The sequence below is a fragment of the Physella acuta genome, unplaced genomic scaffold (assembly GCF_028476545.2).
Source record: "Physella acuta isolate Inbredline_101_S28 unplaced genomic scaffold, ASM2847654v3 ptg001205l, whole genome shotgun sequence".
In the NCBI taxonomy this organism is placed as follows: domain Eukaryota; kingdom Metazoa; phylum Mollusca; class Gastropoda; family Physidae; genus Physella; species Physella acuta.
Window position 1 is genome coordinate 39,611 of NW_026732722.1, and position 15,835 is coordinate 55,445.

At 35.0% G+C, this 15,835-nt stretch overlaps 1 long non-coding RNA gene across 2 annotated transcripts; it reads right to left on the reverse strand.

Moving 5' to 3' along the window:
• Window positions 1-1,939: 1,939 nt before the first annotated feature.
• LOC131957079 (uncharacterized) lies at window positions 1,940-3,781 on the reverse strand. Of its 2 annotated transcripts, none has more exons than XR_009389026.1 (3): window positions 3,670-3,781; window positions 2,571-2,632; window positions 1,940-2,126 (listed from the first exon to the last, which is right to left on the reverse strand). It is a non-coding gene; the product is annotated as an uncharacterized LOC131957079 (long non-coding RNA). The 2 variants fall into 2 exon arrangements; XR_009389025.1 differs by lacking the exon at window positions 3,670-3,781 and adding an exon at window positions 2,843-3,026.
• Between the last annotated feature and the right edge of the window lie 12,054 nt (window positions 3,782-15,835).

Here is a 15,835-nt window from a genome sequence, read left to right on the forward strand (position 1 = left end):
TAAGTTATGAAATCTACTTTCGTTTTTGGAATAAAAAAAAACTCCGACAATAAGTTGTTTTAAGTAAATTACGTTTAAAATAACACACACACACAAATATATTATATTTTATATAGATCTAGAATACAACCTGTATAATAATAATACATCTATAATCTATATAAAATATGATATTTAGGCCTATAGGCCTAAAAGATTTCAATCGTAAATCTGAAATCAAGCCTAATTTAATTAATAAATATATATAGCCTAGATCTAGAGTCTAGATTTCTAGATCTAGAATTCTATATCTAGATCTATGACTTAAAAAAAACCCTCTTGAAAATTCCGACTTAGACAGTAACATACGACATACAGGATTTATTTTTAATTTATAGACTCAAGAGTAGTCTAGAGATCTAGATTCTAGATCTAGTTTCTTTTATTTTACAGTGTAGTTGAGTGGAATTAATTACTAAATTACTAAATAGGCTATTTACTTTAAGACAGGTAGACTAGAATATGTTCAATATCAATTTATATATAGAATCTAGATTATTCTAGATCTAGCGAAGTTTAGTGTAGTCTTGTTGTAGAACTTAAGAACTAAATCTAGAGTGTAGGCAACTGTAGTAATTTAGATCTAGAATCTAGTACTGTGTGACGTCATTTTAGGGGGTGGGGGTCTGGCTTTTTGTGACGATGTGTAGGGGAGGGGGGGAGGTAAAAATCGTCAAAAAAAAATGCGTGACGTCATTTATAGATGACCCCCATGGAGAAGATCCACACAGAAACAGTTTAAGGAAATGGGCCTAACATTCAAACAGGTAGAGGTACCAACATGATTTTAGAGATTATGTAGATATACATATATATATATATATATGGGGAGGGATAGAGAGAGAGAGGGTTCATCTGTAAATTGCATCACACATTTTATGATGATTTTTACCTCCCCCTCATAAAGGAGGGCAGTAAAAAGAAGAATGTATGATAGCTGGGTAATCCTAATTTATATAATCAGATTATTGTGGTAAATAAAAGTCAACATATCTAGCCTAACAAAATGCTATGAATTTAAAATATATATTATGACTTAGAGAAAGTTTGGTGAAATGGAAATGTCTGCAAATTTGATTTATTGATGATGTGTAACTTGTTTATATTATTCCTTTGGAGCTGATATTAATAAAAAGTTAATGAAATTATAGAGTTTTATCCAATTGATGTTTCTAAAGCCTTGCATGAACTTAATTTAAATATATTTAGCTGCCCAGGCAAAGAACCCAATGAATTTTCCAGAATTGGCTTGTCGTTTGACCGATGGTAACAAAGAGAATCACCCAGGATCTTCGCTGATAAGAAAATCTGAAGACATACCTTATTCTTCTATATCTAAATGTGATTTGTCTAATGAAAATATTTATTCAGTGACAATTGCTAAAGATATTTTACCATTATTTCAAACATCATCTTCTGAAATGTTGTTTTCTATCTCTAAACCTTCCACAATTTCTTCAAGTTTCAAGAGATATTTTAACATCATTGCCTACTTCCCACAGTTCTTATGTTCAAAATTTGCAATTTTCTGAGAAACAAAGTAATAATAAATTTGTACCCAGTGTTTTAGTTTCAGCTCCATTAAAATTTAATAAACCAAGCAATTTCAAAATTAAATGTTTCTTATCCCATATGAAAGTAGTCTGTTTTATTTAAGAAAAATCACCTTTAAAAAAATTTAATGTTTGAATGTCAATAAACTGTTGACATGGACTGGTTTGCGGGTAAGCTTTTATACTTAGTGTACAATAAAGATTCAGTTTTGATGTCAATATAGTTGCTTCTGAAAGAATTAAACTATAAACAATAGCATTTATATTAATATCTCAATGGCAGTTCAGTATACTTTCATCATTGTTTTCAAATAACAAAACAGAACTACAGTTTTAAAATTGAAAAAAAAAATGAAAATAATTTCATAAATGGATGGTTTTTTAATTACTTAAAACAGAAGATGCATCAATACAGCATTACAATGTATATGATTAATATTTCTTTTCATGGACAATCATCATTTAAATTCTTCATTAAAAGTTAAATTCAGCTTCCTTGTGTCTAAAAATCCACATCCATGCTGTTCCATTTACCTAGAAATTAAATAAATAATATTTTTAACAGCTTTCTGTAATATGAAAAATTAATCATTGATTAAAACAGACAGCCAATATAGCAGTTGAATTAAAATTCACCTGTTTCTGTGACATTTGCATGTAAAATTAGAGTGTTCAGAGGTATATACCCAGCCACCTTTAATTTCCCTATCTTGAGCCAGGTACTCATGAGAGCTGGTACTCATGAGACTTAGGAGATCATACCAGGACTAAAGCCAGGGATCTGAACTCTTATCTTTTAGGATAGAAATGTGAAAGCTACTGTCTGACAGTCCCACTATCAAGCCATACATATTAATACTTACAGTATATAATCTTAGTAGCAACATATTCTTTAAGAATTAGAACACTGAATCGATTTCAAACTTGGGCTTAAAAAAAGCTGAAAAATGGCTTATTATAAAAAAAAATTCAGCTCACCTTTAGTTCAAGATCAGCACCAATAGCCACAGTAAAGTGTGAGAAAATTGCTTGCCAAGTACCTAGGGAATTTAAATATAATAAATTATTAAGTTTATCCATATATTATATTAGTCTAATAGTACTAATACACATGATCTAGTTTATAAGTTTACTACTAGGCAACTTGCTAGAAGACTAGTACTTAACCAAACTTTAACTTGCTAAAAATAAAAGGGCCTAATACAATAATAGATGGCCTAGTAATACTTTTTTTTTACTGTGCTACTTACACTGCTTTTGGTACTATTACTATGACTAACTAACTACTAACTAAACTCTATTGTAGCTTGATGGAGATCTATCATCTTGCTCTTCTAGTAGTCTACACTACTTACTACTTAGAAAAGTAGTAGCACTACTGTAACAATTTCAAACTAAATTTAATCTATATATTACTAGATCTACTCATTGCAACACTGTAGACTGTAGTCTGATAAGTCTGTAAGCCCTAAATGTATCTAGACCTAGTCTAGATTCTAGTCTAATTTAGTTTTAGTCTAGTTATTAGTACCTACACTCTACAATAGTCTACAGTACTCTACACTACACTCTACTACTACTCTAATCACTCTACTGGCTACTGATCTAGATCTAGATCTAGTAAATAGCTAGAGTAGATCTAGTCTAGATTCTAGATATAAAAAAATTAATTTAAAATTAAAAACAGGTTAGCCTTACTAGCCATTACTAGGCATTACTAGCTCTTACTAAACTTAACTAGGGTAGGTTTTACCTAAACTAGATCTAGATCTAATCTAGAATCTATCTAGATCTACTAGATTCTCTAGATCTAGATTTTAGATCTAGGGCCTGCCATACTACCATCTGCAACTAGAATCTAGATCTAGATCTATTCTACTATCTCTATCTAGATCTAGTAATACTATCTATCTAGCCATCTATCTACAAGCTACTTCTAATAACTAATATAATATATTAGTTATTAGAAGTAGCTTGTTATCTAAAATCTAGATCTAGAGAATCTAGTAGATCTAGATAGATTCTAGATCTAGATCTAGATTAGATCTAGTTTAGGTAAAACCTACCCTAGGCCTACTTCTAAAATATTAAACAGTAATCACTGAGTAATCAGTACTAGAGTCTAGTTCAGTAATCTAGCTAGATCTAGATCTAGGTCTATTAACATTAACATTGTTGTCTAAGTTCTAGATATCTAGATCTAATATCAAGATCTAGAATCTAGATCTAGATTCGATTAATAAGTAAGTCGTAGGCTGAGTGAGACTGGAAGTCATCCTCATTTTCCTGTTGTTTTAGTTTTTACCGTCATCCTTTTCTTAATATTTTTAATATTTTATCTAGATCACTAAAATACTAGATCTAGAATCTAGATCTAGTATATTCTAATTCATGAACTTATACTCTTAGAACTAGATTAAAGCAATGTAGATCTTAGTAATTAGTAGGTACATTCTAGAATCTAGATCTAGGTCTAGGTCTGGGAATCTTAAGTCTCGTAGCAAAGACTGAGTAGAGTCAGAGTAATGTCCCCTAGCCTTGGACAAACTATCAACAAAAGAAATAAAATCAATATACTTACCGCCACAAAACTTTTATATACAAAAATGCATACACATGTGTTTGTTCCCATCCATATGAACAAAACAGCGTTGAAAGTTTTTACAGTTGTTGCATTTCTGGAACGTTTGATGATTTTGAAATCTTGAAGCGGGACCTACTAACAAATAGCCGCCATGTTTTTTGTTATCAATGGGAAACCCCGTTCACAACAATTGATTTAGTTCGAAAACTTTTATCTCTCCCTGGCTAACCAGACACGAATTAACGCGAGAAAGAACGATAAACTTACAAGTTCTATATGACTATCTCAATCCACTTTAGAAGCCAATAACTTTTTTTTTCTTTCTTTACGGACACCACTGGTTCAGTAGGTATCTTTCATAGCCAGGCAGGCCTCAGCACGGCAAACTCCGACTAACTGGTTTGGATATCGGTTTGATTACTGTATCGGTCGCTTCTGTCTTTCGGTTCTCACAAGGCTTATCTTTCACCCCACGCGAACCCAGAGTCCAGTACCTTATAGCTCAACCGTAGGAAACTAATAACTAACATACTTCGTCACTCAGGTCAAATTATTGCATACTGACACATAGAGCAGGGTCTCCAAACTTTTCAGCCCAAGGGCCGCTTTAACTTTCAAATATTAATTCGGGGGCCAGAATGTCTTCCAGGCATCTCAATCCCACGAAGATCGTCTACCGTCTTCCCCCTCCCAACGATAATAAATTTATATATAACTTTCACACAACTTAGCCATCTTACTGCTGTGAAATGTGGTAATTCTTGCGATTCTGTGTTTGTATTTTTCAACATGTCTCTGAACTATCTATGGATGAGCCCATGTGACCTTATTAATTTCACCATCTTCACCAAGGGATTTAGTTCACTGCTAATGTCCACATATTTAGTACACAAAGCTTGCTGGTGAATAATACAGTGCAGGGACATTGGTTGTAGAATGTTTTTCTCATTCGGTTGTCCAACCAAGTCTTTCTTTATGACACTCATGTACTTTCCCCCATCAACAGTCAGGTAACTGAAGTTAGTCTAGTCCACGTTATAATCAGCAAATGTTTTCTTTAACTCACTGAATATATCCTATCAAGTAACAGTGCAAAACATGTTATGTAGGGAAGCCAGCTCTTGTGTTATTTTCTTGTCTTCATCCACATCTCTAATGAATACAAGCAATTGAGAGGCGGAACAGCTGTCCAGCGACTCGTCAGTTGCAATTGAAAAATGGCGAAACTTGCTTGCATTTTTCGCTTTTTGATTCACAATATTTTCATCAATGTCTGCAACACGGTTGGCAATGATACTTTTGCACCCAATGCTACATCTTCAGATTGATTTGAGTTTTTCCTCAGCCACCTCCAACAAACATTTTTTTCGTTGACAAAAGGATCTCCGCGGGCCGGTTGAGGGGACCTCGCGGGCCGCATCCGGCCCACGGGCCGTAGTTTGGAGATTCCTGACGTAGAGGAATGCATTCTGAATAAAATAACATTCCCCACGTAACGACAATCGAAAAGGGCGGCCCTTGGGCAGTGGCAAACAAGGAATGGTCTCCACGGGGCTGTGGGGCTGGGCCTGGTGTCAAGGCGGCTGTCAGCTTTCCATTTACTTTCTACCTCACCTATTCTCACTGTTCTCTGATGAGTTTTTTAATCCTATTTAAAGTTGATTTTCCTTACAGTATACCATTTTTATGAGTTTTTAAATGAAACAATTGAATTATTAATCATTGTGCATGGAAATGGGGAGCCGCACCATGACGTCAGGGGAGCCGCATGCGCCTCGCGAGCCGAGGCGGGCCGCAGGTTGCCGACCGTGCGCTAGCATATTAAGGGAGACTTCAGTATTTACTCAGATATAAGAACACGTTCTTGTGAGCACATGTGGGTACATAGCTTTATCAATCTTCTTGCTATTAATATTACAGCTGGTTGATACTAGTGTTTTCAAATTTTTGAATTAACAGCTAACAATTACTAGGAGTTGTAATTATTATTTTGTTATTACTCACCAAATTGTTTAGAAACTTTTCTTGTAATTTTATTTTTTGTAATTAATTTTGACGTTTGTTTACTTGTTTTTGTTTCGATATATATTTATACTTTTTTCTTTTCTTTTTATCGTTTAATTTTATAATTACCTCCCTTTACAAAAAAATATTATATGTTTTTTCCCCTGACAAAAAAGTTCTACGCGCGAGATATTTTGACAGAAACAAAAGACGACAGCAAACCGCTGTGAACTGTGTTACAACTTGGTGCACTCTAGGGACTAGCACTAATATTCTGTGTCAATGTTTAGTTTCACGTGGGGTGAGTGGTGGGGGAAGTGTGTGATCGAATCTAGTGTGGGGGAATTGAATGTTTGGGCGATTTTGGTGGAGACTATTTTTGTATCGAGTTTAGATTTGGGAGATTTTTAGTTTTGGAGAATTTATTGTGGGAGAATTTAGTGGGGGATAATTTAATGTGAGAGCATTTAGTGGGGGATAATTTAGTGTGGGGGAATTTAGTGTGGGGGAATTTAGTGTGGGGGAATTTAGTGTGGGAAAATGATTATGTCAATGTGTTGTTGTAGTGTAGGCAAAGAAAATTATTTGAGTGTTTGTGTGTATCTATACATATAATTCTCTACATGTGGGTAAGTTGAGTGGGGGGTGTTTGGATTAGTGGGGGGTGGGGGGAGTTGTCCTTTTGGGTGTGGTTTATTCAACTACCGGTTCATGTGACAATGTGACGAATTGCGTCATTTGTATTTTATTTATTTCTTCATCCAAGACTAAATAGTAGGGAAAAAACATGTCGTATACCCTATATATTAACGAGCTTTCACAAGCGATAAATTACAAAAGTAAGAGTACACTTTTTAAGCTATAATACTAAACACAAAGCTTTTTACTGCTAGTCCGAATGTCTCGAGTTCCGGGCTCAGTTCTGTTGGGCTCCGTGAGTTCACCCAGCTCTGATGGGTACCTGGCGCACCTTAGGTAACTAAGGCGGATAGGCTTAGTACTGAGCACATTATCTCCCTGTATGTCGAGGTGATTGAAACACGATCTTTACTTTATCTGCCATTTGTGTATTGGGCACGAAGGGGAAAATATTATGGAGATAAGTTAAATAAAAAGCGCGGGTTGATTTTAAAATCATTCTTGGGTCAGTCGTTTTTTTGGTTGATTTCGTCCGTTATATGTTTGATTTGTTTTGATCTTTGTATGCTTTGTTCTAGTATGAGAGTGTGGTGTGTTTGGTTTTCCGAGCCTATTAATGATATTAATGATGCAAGCATATTAAATTGATATCCGCTTAAAGTCTTATTTAAAATCGTCTCAATGTTGGATTTTGTTAAATTTTGGTGATGACTGTGTGTAAAATTGTATTATGTCTTTTATGCTTTTGTGTAGCGCTCGACTAGCAATAGTGAATTTTTTTAATATCATGTATGTGATATGTTTTTGTTTGCTTTGTGTTTGTTCGTTGTTTAAAGTTGTCAGAACTACTGTATGGTCACTAAACTGTAGTGTTGAGAATAGGTGTTCTACTTTGTTGATTTTCATGCTCACTGGGGCGTAAATTCTGTCTAGACGGAATCTATTTCCAGATGTGTTATTTCCGTGGGTGGTTTGTATTGTGTGTGGATATTGCGCTCTGCATAAGTCGATTAGTTTGAAGTATGTTTTAATGTTGTTGATTGAGTCTGCGTAATCGGTATAGACTATATATAGAATTTTTTTATTTTTTTTTAATAAGAACAGATCCTTTTTTTTACATGTAATACATAGTATTGCATACAGTTTTTCTCATATTATAATGAAGCATGTCATTTTAAATGTTCACTATACAAAACGTTTAAGATTTCAATGGTTTGAATGACCACCTGCATGACTGTACTTGGTGTTGGTTGAGTCGAGAAAAGATCAGGGCTATCTTCATCAGGCAGTTCAATTATGAGGGTAGTTAATTGATCGGTTGACTTCGCTGTATCTGAAAAGGATTGGGAACATCCAAGGGCGCAGCCCCTTTGCTGGCGGTGACAATTTTTTTAAATGTCGTCTTGGAGGACGACATCGGTGAAAGTAAGGTGAGATGTAAGTATGTTTGTTTGTAATCGTAGATTACAAAGAAATATATAGAAGCTTCACGCAAATAAAAATATCCTAAGAAATTTGAACTGCCACACATCGATGTTTAATAGTTTTCTCGGTACAAATATTAAAGTTGATTGATATAAGTGATTTCTAATTATTAGACTAAAAGCTAACAATTAGTAGGAGTTGTAATTAAAATTTTGTTATTAATCACCAAAGGTTTTAAATACGTTTATTGAATTTTAATTTTCTATAATTTATACTAATATTTGTTTACTTGTTTTTGCTTAAAAGTATATTATTATTTTTCCATTTCTTTTTATCATTTAATTTTAAAATTACTTCCCTTGAAAAAAACTCAATATATGTTTCCTCCCGTAACAAAAAAGTTCTATGCGCGAGATATTTTAATTCAACCAAAAGACGAGAGCAAACCGCTGTGAACTGTGTTACACCTTGGTGCACTCTCGGGAGTAACACTAATATTCTGAGTTTTTCATTCCACGTTGGGTGGGATGGGTGGATGAGGGAGTGTAATGGAATCTAGTATGGGGGAGTTGAATGTTTGGGTGAATTTGGTGGAAATTATTTTTGTATCGAGTTTAGAGTTGGGAGATTTTTAGTTTTGGAGAATTTATTGTGGGAAAAATTAGTTTAGTTTGGTGGAATTTAGTGTGGGAGAATTTAGTGTGGGAGAATTTAGTGTGGGAGAATATAGTGCGGGAGAATGTAGTGTGGGAGAATTTAGTGCGGGACAATTAAGTATACGTGTCAACTAGTTATGCGCCATACGATACTGCGTCATGATACGATACTGTATCACGATACGATGCTGTACCATGATACGTTTCTGCACCGCGGTAAGATACTGCATCACGATACGGTACTGCACTGCGTTACGATAATGTACCATGATACGATATTGCTTCACGATACGATAATGTACAACGATACGATACTGCATTATAATAAGATAATGTTTCACAATATGATACTGTACCATGATACGATACTGCAAATGATACGATAATGTATCACGATACGATACTGCATCACGATACGAAGCTGCACAGCGATACGATACTGCATCATAATAAGATACTGTACCACAATACGATATTGTATCACGATACGATACTGCATCACGATACGATACTGAATCACGATACGATACTGTATCACGATACGATGCTGCACCACGATACGATACTGTTTCACGATACGATACTGCATCACGATACGAAGCTGCACAGCGATACGATACTGCATCATAATAAGATACTGTACCACAATACGATATTGTATCACGATACGATGCTGCACCACAATACGATACTGTATCACGATACGATACTGCACCTCGATACGATACTGCATTACCTACTGACATACAAGTACTAAACATTTCAGCCCGCTGGTGAATGAGAAAGTCAGGATCGTTTAAATTTAAAGGAATCCAGGTTGAATTCAGTTCACAGACTGTGTGTTGTCTTTATAGGTCGCGAGAAAAACAGCAAGTCGGCTAGATGTTGTCTTCATGCTAACTAGCTGCTGTCCTCAATTCATGTCCTAACTAGCTGCTGTCCTCAATTCATGTCCTTCTATCTAACTGTCCTCAATTTGTGCTGCTGTCCTCAATTCATGTCCTAACTAGCTGTTGTCCTTAATTCATGTCCTTCTATCTAACTGTCCTCAATTCATGTCCCACTATATGACTGCTGAAGTAAGTTTATGTCCTACTGATGTCCTGAAATAATGTCCTGTCTTCTAACAGCTATCCTCAACTACTGTCCAGCAATGTAAATGCTATTCCTTTATTTCTCTATAGCTTTTTTTAAGGTACATCCGTATATTGCTTTCTTTTTTTTTAATTGTGAAGCAAGCTTGGTAACTATGACTAGGGCGGCCATCTTGAAAAATTAACATATTCTTAGGATTTCCACCATTCATAACGTATTATCTTTAAAGCCAAATAAAGAATAAATTAATAATCTTCTACCATATTTTGGGGTACTCAGCTAAAATATTTTTAGTGTAGATCTTAAAACTAATTTCTTATGAACTTTCAAACTTTGGGTTCTGGTAAAAACACTAAATTTTTGGGAATTCGGGGTCTTAAATTTAGTGTTTTTAACGGACACAAAATGTACCTTTAAAAAACTAGAGAAAAATAATTGTTTTCTCTCTAGTATATGAACGATTTTTTTTTTTACCGGAACCTACCCCCTTAATTTCATGTATCTAATTAAGTCAGCCTGCCCCTTGTAATTTCTGTCCGTAAGGCCTCCCTTAGATGATACAATCAAGTAAAACAAGAATAAACTTTCCGACGGAAACGTAACATCACATTTATCCACACGTAAACCTAAACAATGGCTTTATCTACTTCAATATAAACAATTTTTCTATAATTTAAGAAATGATTGAATCAAACTTTTTTGAGATTATTTTTTTTTTTATATTTCATGTTGAAAGATTTTGTTTAAAAAAAGAAAATTCGGAGCTTAGTCGCATCTTCCAGTGTTAAATTTCAATGGAATAAAAAAGCGTGTCTTGTCGTTCAAACATACATTAAATCAATAGGATAAAGAAAAATATTATTCCGCTAGGTCGGGTGGCTTATATTTTATTTTGAGCTTGTTTGACGATGGGTTGAAATCAAAGTGAGAGAAAAATCTACTGGTATTGTCTACATAATATACTGGACTGAAAAATATCGAGAATTAAGTCATTTTTTTTACCGTAGTTGATTTTTAAATGACTTAACTAATTAAAGCAGATTTTTGTGACGTCACCGCTCTGTGTTTGGAATAGGTGAGTAAATATGACGTCATCGCGTTGTGTTTATAATAGGTGAGTAAATATGACGTCATCGCGTTGTGTTTAGAATAGGTGAGTAAATATGACGTCATCGCGTTGTGTTTAGAATAGGTGAGTAAATATGACGTCATCGCAACAGTTTTTAACCGGTCGAGCCTACATGACATTCATCAAAATAAACATCATCACCATCATCAACATAAACATCATCACCATCATCAATATAAACATCATCACCATCATCAACATAAACATCATCACCATCATCAACATAAACATCATCACCATCATCAACACAAACATCATCAGCATTTCCCGTTCTTGGCCAAGATACATGAAGCAGATGAAGCAGAGTTCATCTGTTTCAGAGACCTCGGCATATGAAGGAATAGTGTGGTCATCACAATGTCCAGCCGCCTTTGTTTCCCTAAAGTTGATACCCAACATAGTTTGGTAGACTCACGGACATTCTTGAACCTGGATTCGAATTCGATCAGGTTTCGAACTCGAGACTCTCGGATTAGCAGATTAACAGTCTAGCTCTCTACCGCTCTGCCACGCCCTCCCATACACAAAATTCGTCACCCATAAACTAAAAACCCTACCCCAACCAAACTTAGATTTTTATCACGTCGTGTACAGTGGATTTCTTAAAGTTTTTCTAAGTTTGGATTTATTGATATCAACTTTTTTCTACACTGCGTGGGAAGAAATCCACCAGTTATTGACATGTAAATATTTATAACATCACTCCACGGAACATCCTCATTATTTACTTCTTGGTATAAACTAGTTACCGAGTTCTAAAAGCAAAGTTAAGCTCCCTCAAATTTTAAAACGTCGATTTTAAAGACGTGTAAAGACGCCAGCCTCGCCCCTCTGTGTTTAATGTTTCCAGATCAAGTCTTCAATGTCTGGAATTACAACGTCACTTTCTCCCATTTAGAAAAGCCCACTTAGCCTATTCCGTGGCGTGATGACAAGGGGCTTTTGGACATAATTTCTCCATCAGGTAGAAAACAGCCACGGGGCGTTTGTCGGATTGGGTTTTAATAGTTTGCCCGCGGTTTGACTTTATTAGGGCGTTGTGTCGGGGTTTGTGGGGAAGTTGTCAGCCCTTGTGGAGGTAGAGATGTCGGTCTTTATTGTGAGAAAATTGTCGCCCCTTGTTTATGGTTTGTAGCAAAGCTGTTTTCATTCTTGGTGTATAACTCAATTTTTTTTTGTTTTGAATAAGCCGCGAAAGCTGACTTTGAGGGTTTTTGTTGTTGTTTTTTTATGTTTCGTTTGTTTTTCACAAAAAAAGCTTCAGTGTTTTAAGTTTTGGGATTAAAGTTGTCAGTGACATTCTTGGAAGGTTACTTTTTAAAAAATATCTGTTGTATTTTTTCCGTTATTGTTTGATGACGAAGATTTTGTCGAAATTGTTTGTCACGTTTTTGCTCTCAAGTCTTAGTGTCACGTGTCATTAACTGTTTATTACAAATTTTTCAGAACTAAAAAAAAAAGAAATGACATTGTTATAAAAAGCGTTTATAATTTTTTATTTTATTTTTATTTTTTGTTAAATTTTTTTTACGAAACAAAAACTTATCGCATTTTAAAAAACAAAGAAATTTGATACTTAAAAACAAGTTTTTTAATTACGAGACTGTATGGCTTTACAATTAAAATCTGACCACTTTTAGAATATTGAATAAAAATCACTTAAGAAGAAAGTTAAGAACGGCGTACCACGAAAGACTGCAAGGTAAACATGTAGAGCAATGATCAGTCCGATGCCTCAAAATTATGTATACCACGAGATTTTGTTTACCCCTAAAGTACTGTACCCCTAAACTACGCTTAGCCCTAACTTCCCTTTACCCCTAAACACCGCTTACCCCAAAATTCCGCTTACCCCAAAATTCCGCTTACCCCAAAATTCCGCTTACCACTAAATTCTGCTTACCCCTAAATTCTGCTTACCTCAAAACTCCGCGACCATCCTGATCCTCATTACAAGTACATGGCGTAATGCTGGGTACCAATTTTAAGCTGAGTTATTTGCTGATTATTACATTTATGTTTGTCCATTTAAAGGGTATCTTTTAGGCTGGGATAAATTTTAAAAATATATACACACATCAACAAGCCCTCGCTATATGATTTAGGATTTATCAAAAAGTATAATATGATATATGATATACACATTTTTATGATATTAACTCTAGCATTATAGCAATCCGTGGAGTAGGAATAGCATTGGTTATGTCATCAATAAGCAACACGACTTTTTTCCAGCTTAATGTTTCTTCATTAGCAAGTAATCAACGGGTAAAGATAATTACCACAACACAGCAAGAGATGATTGTCACGATATACATAAAGTTTTCGAGTAGTGGGAGAAGTTTAAATTTTAAACCATTTGTCGGTGGTTCAATTTACAAGACTGAACAAGTTGAACGAACTGAATTGGTAATTTAACAGTTTGTCTGGCTAAGTAGGTCATTTAACAGTTCGTTGAACTGAGTTGGTCATTTTACGGTTTGTCATTGGTTCAAATACTAGACAAAACACGTAGTATGAAGTGAGTAGGTCATTTCACAGTTTGTAGAACTGAGTTGGTCATTTCACAGTTTGTAGAACGGAGTTGGTCATTTAATGGGTTGTCTGACTGAGTTGGTCATTTAACAGTTTGTCAATGCTTCAAATACAAAAGACCAAGTCTAATAGAACAGTTGTGTATGGGTTGTTTACTTCTACCTATTTGAACACCCCCCCCCCCCCCAATAATATTTTTTTCAAATGCTTTTAATACATGTTACTAAGTATTCATTTGAACATTGAATGTGGGACGGGGGGATGTTTAAGGGTGTGGGGTGGGGGTGGGGGAGTTGTGTGGAAGAAGTGACTGGTAGTTAGATCGTGACGTAGGTAGTATGATGTAGTTACCGTAAAATGAATGTATGTAACGTAAATTGAATGTATTAACCGAAAATGAAATGTAGACACAGCACATTTACAAACCCAAGTGTAAGACAAAATTTGACCTACGATTAAAATTTGATTGCAACACTTCACGATTGTTTTTTTTTTTTTAAATCAGCCAATCAGAGAGCTGAATAAGACAATATTCACTCACAACAAAACTTAAACAACCAATCAGGATGGATTTTTTTTTTTAAATTACGTGAACACCAACTAACCAGATTCAGGAAAAACCTAATTTACCAACTTTCATTCTGACTGATATTGATTGTATCAAAGTTCTAGCTTTAAGTTTTTGTTAACCAAAAGTTTGATAACAAAATGCATTTATAGAATATTACGTGAATTCAAACGGACTTCGCCTTCATTTAGTTAAGTAGGAAAGGCTTGGACAATGCAACAAGATACTCACGCGTTAATTGAAATAACGCTTTTCTTCTCTATCAACTCATGAGCGACAAAATTTTACTGCATCATTTTCTAAGTTGGATCCTGCTAGGAAAAAAATAAATCTAAAAATCACTTTGCAAATTTGGTAAATAAAAGTAAATTTATTCTGAAATATAAAACATGTGAATATTCCAGACATGGAGGTCGTATTTTCGTTGCCGTTTCGTTGAATGGATCTTGACACTTGAAAGAAATACAAAAAACATATCTTTTGATGAAATCATGATTTATTCATCTATTTTAAGGGATTAGTCCGGAAGTTTAATTCGATATGAAATTCTATTAATATTAAAAAATATAATTGCCTTGTCACTGTAAGTAAGTAGTCAAGTACCCTTTGAACCTGACGGTCTCTGTTGCAGGTGAAGTAGAGCTCTCTTATTTCATTGACCTGGGCATAGAAAAGATAGTATGGTCGGCAGTATGCCCATCCGCCTTTACTTTCCTCAAAAATATTCAGATACCCATATTAGCTAGGTTTATTGGTTGAAGACATCAGTTAGATGGCAGGACATTCTTTTAGGACATCAGTGTTACATAAATTTACTTCTGGTGTCATATAGTAGGACATGAATTGAGGACATCAGCTAGTTAGTAAGACATATATTGAGGACATCAAAAAGGACATCAAAAAGGGCATAAACTTAGCACAACAATCAAATAGTAGGACATAAATTTAGTTCTGATGTCATATAGCAGGACATGAATTGAGGACATCAGCTAGTTAGTAAGACACATATTGAGGACATCAAAAAGGACATAAACTGAGCTCAGCAGTCAAATAGTAGGACATGAATTGACGACAAAAGCTAGTTAGTAGGACAGAAATAGAGGACATCAAAAAGGACATATACTTAGCTCAGCAGTCACATAGGACAACAGTTAGATAACAGGACATGCATTAAGGACAGCAGCTAATTAGCATGAAGACAACATCTAGCCGACTTGCTGTTTTTCTCGCGACCTATGAAGACAACACACTGTCTGTGAACTGAATTCAACTTTTGTTCCTGTAAATTTAAACGATCCTGACTTTCTCATTTCACCAGCGGGCTGAAATGTTTAGTACTTGTATGTCAGTAGGTAATGCAGTATCGTATCGTGGTGCAGTATCGTATCGTGATACAGTATCGTATCGTGATACAGTATCGTATCGTGATGCAGTAACGTATCGTGGTGCAGTATCGTATCGTGGTACAATATCGTAACGCAGTGCAGTATCGTATCGTGATGCAGTTTCTTACCGCGGTGCAGAAACGTATCATGGTACAGAATCGTATCGTGGTACAGTATCGTATCATGATGCAGTATCGTATGGCGCATAACCAGTTGACACGTA